We start from the raw sequence: 6000 nt of genomic DNA on the forward strand, positions 1-6000 counted from the left end.
CCTGATACACACTGACACAGAGCAGAATAGGGACTGTTCCCCTTATAGGGACACTTGGCAGGTATTGATTGACACCTATCCTAAGGATCCCTTATACACACTGACACAGAGCAGAATAGAGACTGTTTCCCCTACATAGGGTCACTTGGCAGATATGGATTGACACCTATCCTAAGGATCCCTGATACACACTGACAAAGAGCAGAATAGGGACTGTTCCCCTTACATAGGGTCACTTGGCAGATATGGATTGACACCTGTCCTCAGAGACCCTGATACACACTGACACAGAGCAGAATAGGGACTGTTCCCCCTACATAGGGTCACTTGGCAGATATGGATTGACACCTATCCTAATAATCCCTGATACACATTGACACAGAGCAGAATAGGGACTGTTCCCCCTACATAGGGTCACTTGGCAGATATGGATTGACATCTGTCCTCAGGGACCCTGATACACACTGACACAGAGCAGAATAGGGACTGTTCCCCCTACATAGGGTCACTTGGCAGATATGGATGACACCTGTCCTCAGAGACCATGATACACACTGACACAGAGCAGAATAGTGAATATTCACTAAATGCCAAACATTGTTATACAGGGGGATATTCAGTAAAGAAGGATAAGGGGGGGCTACTGTCCTCCCCCTCGGCCCCGACCCTGCGCGGTGGGTGGGGCCATAAATCACAATGGGGGGGACCTACTGTCCTCCCGCCCGCCCCCACCCGTGAGCGGTAGGTGGGGCCATAAAAATAATGGGCATAAATCACCTAACATTCCTAAATCACAATGGATATGGATTGACACCTGGCATATGACATATTGACACCTTGACATATGGATTGACACCTGTCCTCAGAGAGCCTGATACACACTGACACAGAGCAGAATAGACTGTTCCCCCTACATAGGGTCACTTGGCAGATATGGATTGACACCTGTCCTCAGAGACCCTGATACACACTGACACAGAGCAGAATAGGGACTGTCCCCTTACATAGGGTCACTTGGCAGATATGGATTGACACCTATCCTAAGGATCCCTGATACACACTGACACAGAGCAGAATAGGGACTGTTCCCCCAAATATGGTCAGTTGGCAGATATGGATGACACCTGTCCTCAGAGACCATGATACACACTGACACAGTGCAGAATAGATACTGTTCCCCCTACATAGGGTCACTTGGCAGATATGGATTGACACCTGTCCTAAGAGACCATGATACACACTGACACAGAGCAGAATAGAGACTGTTCCCCCTACATAGGGTCACTTGGCAGATATGGATTGACACCTGTCCTCAGATCCCCTGATACACACTGACACAGAGCAGAATAGGGAATATTCACTAAATGCCAAACATTGTTATACAGGGGGATATTCAGTAAAGAAGGATAAGGGGGGGCTACTGTCCTCCCCCTCGGCCCCGGACCCTGCACGGTGGGTGGGGGCCATAAATCACAATGGGGGGACGACCTACTGTCCTCCCGCCCGCCCCCACCCGTGAGCAGTAGGTGGGGGCCATAAAAATAATGAGGGGGGAACCTACTGTATGATGTTGTATCGATCAGGTAGTGTAAGGGTTATGCCCGCTTCACAGTGACAGACCAAACTCACCATTTAATGGACTGCAAACAACCGCAAACAGTCCATTTGCACAACCGCAAACTCCCCATTTGCACAAGGTTGGATACCAAGCTAGCCATGTCCGTTCCTTGTCCTCACTGATGTCATTGAAGGTCTCTTCCTCCACCCAGCCATGTACAACACCAAAGGGTCCCCGAAAGTATGCTAATAAACTGAAAAAAGAAAAAATCTCCCAAGAAGGAGATCTAAAACTGGCATAGGAAAAGGTTAGACAACTATAATAAAGTGATACCTACAAATCCTAGTGAGCATAGGTGTATAATAGAGGGAGAAAAGGAAAGCAGAGTAATGCTTCCTAATACCGTGGTTAGTACCCTTTGTTAAAGTAAATTGAGTAATGGACAAAAGTCTTTATTGTATCATTTATAAATAACAAAGGGATACTATACTCATTCCCCTATAGTGGCTAATTGTGTAATAATGGTAATACTATTACCTATTATATAATATTGGCAGGGGCAAGGAAATTCCCTCTAAATAGATGGGTATAGGCAGAGAGTATGGAGACCGGAGTGATAAAGTGTCAAAAAGGTGATATAAAGATAAATGTATCACAGATACACAGCCACCCTTTCTCTTAGCTAGTTTCCAGAAATGCTGGATAGGTAGAAGTGCTATAAAGACTCAGAGAGGTCTAAGAAGAATCCTCTAAACTAGTGGTGGTGGACACAGCATGCGTTGATTGGCGTGCTGTAGGGCTGACCCCGGGTGCCGATGCATGCTGTCTGACTGTATCACTAGCTCCTTGCGGCGACCTCCCCCTGCTTCCAACTCGTCTCCTCCTCCTCCTCTCTATCTCCCCATCTGAACTTTCGCACTGTTCTTCTTCTTGCCGAGCGGGCACCCACGTGACATCCATGGACGCATCGTCATCATCAACCGCTTCACTTGTATCTGACAACTCAGCAAAGGAAGCAGCAGCGGGTACAACATCATCATCATCACACCGTACGTCCATGTGTGTAATGCTGCCTGCCTGAGACATATCCCTGTCATCTACATCCTCTGGCAATATCGGTTGCGCATCACTCATTTCTTCAAACGGATGTGTAAATAACTCCTCTGACATACCAAGTGAAGCGGCTGTGCTGCTACTGTTGGTGGTGGTGGCAGGCAGGTAAGTGGTATCTTGAGAGGTGCCTGAGCTAAGCTGGAGGAGGATAGTGCGTCAAGGTTCCGAGCGGAAGCTGTAGAAGATTGGGTGTCCTTTGTTAGCCAGTCAACTATGTCCTCAGAACTTTTCAAGTGGCCTCTGAAAACTGGGCATTATTCTAGGGCAAAAGGGAATCACAGCACCACGACCACGATGGCCCCTGCGGGGTGGCCTGCCTCTGCCTGTCATTTTTTTTTTCTTTTTTTTTTGGATTAGTGGTACTATGCGTGCAAGCTACTGTGAGACCAGATATGAGTGGCAATGTGCACTGGCAGAGGTTGGCAGAGTACACGCTGAAGGCCTGACACCCACTTTAAGGACACTGACTGCTATTAGCTTACAGTGAAAAACTTTTTTTCTTTTTAAAGACACGCTATAGAGACACCAGATATGAGTGGCAAAGTGCACTTGCAGAGGCTGGCAGAGTACACGCTGAAGGCCTGACACCCGCTTTAAGGACACTGACTGCTATTAGCTTACAGTGAAAAACTTTTTTTCTTTTTAAAGGCACGCTATTGTTACACCAGATATGAATGGCAAAGTACACTGGCAGAGGTTGGCAGAGTACACGCTGAAGGCCTGACACCCAGACGCTTGCAGACAACTAACTGCTATTAGCTTACAGTGAAAAACCTTTTTTCTTTTTAAAGGCATGCTATTGTGACACCAGATATGAGTGGCAAAGTACACTGGCAGAGGTTACATAGTTACATAGTTACATAGTTACATAGCTGAAAAGAGACTTGCATCCATCAAGTTCAGCCTTCCTCACATTTGTTTTTTACTGTTGATCCAAAAGAAGGATATAAGATTGGCAGAGTACACGCTGAAGGCCTGACACCCAGACACTTGCAGACAACTAACTGCTATTCAATCTATTACAGTGAAAAAAAAAAAATTGTTTTCAAATGCAAGCTTAAGCTTTTGTGACACCAGATATGAGTGGTGGCACTGGGCAAGTGGGCACAGTATCCACTGTGAGCCTGACACAGAAGCTGACAGGCAGGCAACTGCAATTACATTACACACAAAAAAAAAAAAGCAGACTGATGTTCTAGCCCTAAAAAGGGCTTTTTGGGGTGCTGTCCTTACAGCAGAGATCAGATGAGTCCTTCAGGACTGTAGTGGACACTGAATACCCTAGCCTAGCTATCAATTTCCCTATAAAATGAGCAGCAGCTACACTTTCCCTCCTCTATCTAAGAATGCAGCTTCAGCATGAATCTGAAATGGATGCTGTACAGGAGGTGGGAGGGTCTGGAAGGGAGGGTCTGCTGCTAATTTGCTGGAATGTGTCTGCTGACTGTGAGGCACAGGGTCAAAGTTTACTCAATGATAACGAATAGGGGGTGGATCGAACCGCGCATGTGTTCGCCCGACGTGGCGAACGCAAACACGCTATGTTCGCCAGGAACTATTCGCCTGCGAACAGTTCGGTACATCACTACTAGGGATACCTCCTGTGGCCACTCCTACGATGGCCACTGAATATGCTTCCTGGGGCAGTGCTGCATAGTGTGCAGCACTGCCATTCAGCGTCTCCACACATAGAGGAGCAGAATTTTCCAAATAGAGATGTATTGATTCAAAGCATTTCTATGAGGAGGTGCTGACTGGTATTAACAGCATTTGGCCTGCCCCCATCCTGCCTCCTTGCTGATTTACCCAATCCAATTATTTTCCTATGGGTATTTACCTTTTTTATGGGGAACTGGTTAGAAATTGTAAATTCTGATGATTTCACCAAGGAGGCAGATCAAGGGCAAGGCCAGCACCGACAGACCAGCATGGCGCTGGAAATAAGGTAAGTTTTAACCACGGGGGGAGGCATCTAAACGGTGGTTTTAACAATATAGGGTCAGGAATACATGTTTAAACTACTTTCAATAACTTCATCTCTTGGGCTATCGCAGTGGTCTGATTCTCCCACCCGTGTAGTTGGCAATACCATAGACCTTATTTTCGCTTATGCATGTACAGTGTCTAATATATGCAACACTCCATTTCCTCTCTCTGATCACTACCTCTTATCATTTGCTCTCGAGAACCCCTCACCCAACAACCTCAGCCTAACCCCCCTGCAACTCAGGAGAACCCTTATTGACCTCCTGCATCTGTCAGCTGATATTGATTCACAACTCCTATCCATCCCTAACCTCTCCTGTCACAGGCCATATAATCATATAACACTACCCTCAACTCTGCCCTGAACGCTGCAGCCACACTCCAAACATGCACCTTGAGAAGGACATACCTCCAACCGTGGCACACTAAATCAACACGTTACCTCCAAAGAAGCTCCTGTTGTGCTGAACGCTGCTGGAAGAAGTCTCGCACCCTGTCAGGCTTTCTCCATTATACATTCATATTACATTCATACAGCGCAGCCCTTGCCCTCGCCAAACAGTCATACTTTTACTCTCTCATTAGTTCATGCTCCCACAATCCCAGGCATCTCTTTGAAATCTTTAACTCTCTTCGTTGCCCTGCAGTGGACACCCCCAAAACTAACCTTACAGCCAATAGCTTTGCATGCTACTTTATTAACACAATTGAACAACTAAGGAAAGAATTCTCCCCACCTCTCCCCTCTCTTTCTCCACCGCACGTAGATCCGCTACTGAACAAGTGGTGGCTGCACTTGTCCTTTTCTCATGCCCCACCACTTGCCCACTTGATCCTGTCCCATCTTACTTATTTGGATCTCTCTCCCCATGTCCTGTGCCTTCCTTAACACATATCTTCAACTGCTCTCTTTCTTGTGGCATTGTCCCTGCTGCCCTTTAACATGCCACTGTAGTCACATAGTCTGGCTCCCTTTTTCCTCAAAGCTTATGGAAAGACTTGTCTTTACCCATCTGGCTCACTTTCTCAATTCCAACTCTCTCCTTGACCCTCTTCATTCTGGCTTCCGCCCCCTCCACTCTACTGTGACTGCTCTTGTCAAAGTTACTAATTACCTAATTGCAGCTAAATCCAAAGGCCAGTACTCCATACTAATTCTTCTTAACATCTCCATTGCCTTTGACACTGTTGATCATGTTCTCCTTCTTCAAACTCTTTAATCACTCAGTCTCTGTGACACTGTCCTCTCCTGGTTTCCCTCCTATCTCTCTCAGTGCTCATTCAGTGTCTCCTTTTCTAATGATACCTCCTCTAATTGTCCTGTCTTGGTTGCAGTCCCCCAA

The sequence above is a fragment of the Pelobates fuscus genome, chromosome 10 (genome assembly GCF_036172605.1).
Source record: "Pelobates fuscus isolate aPelFus1 chromosome 10, aPelFus1.pri, whole genome shotgun sequence".
NCBI lineage: Eukaryota > Metazoa > Chordata > Amphibia > Anura > Pelobatidae > Pelobates > Pelobates fuscus.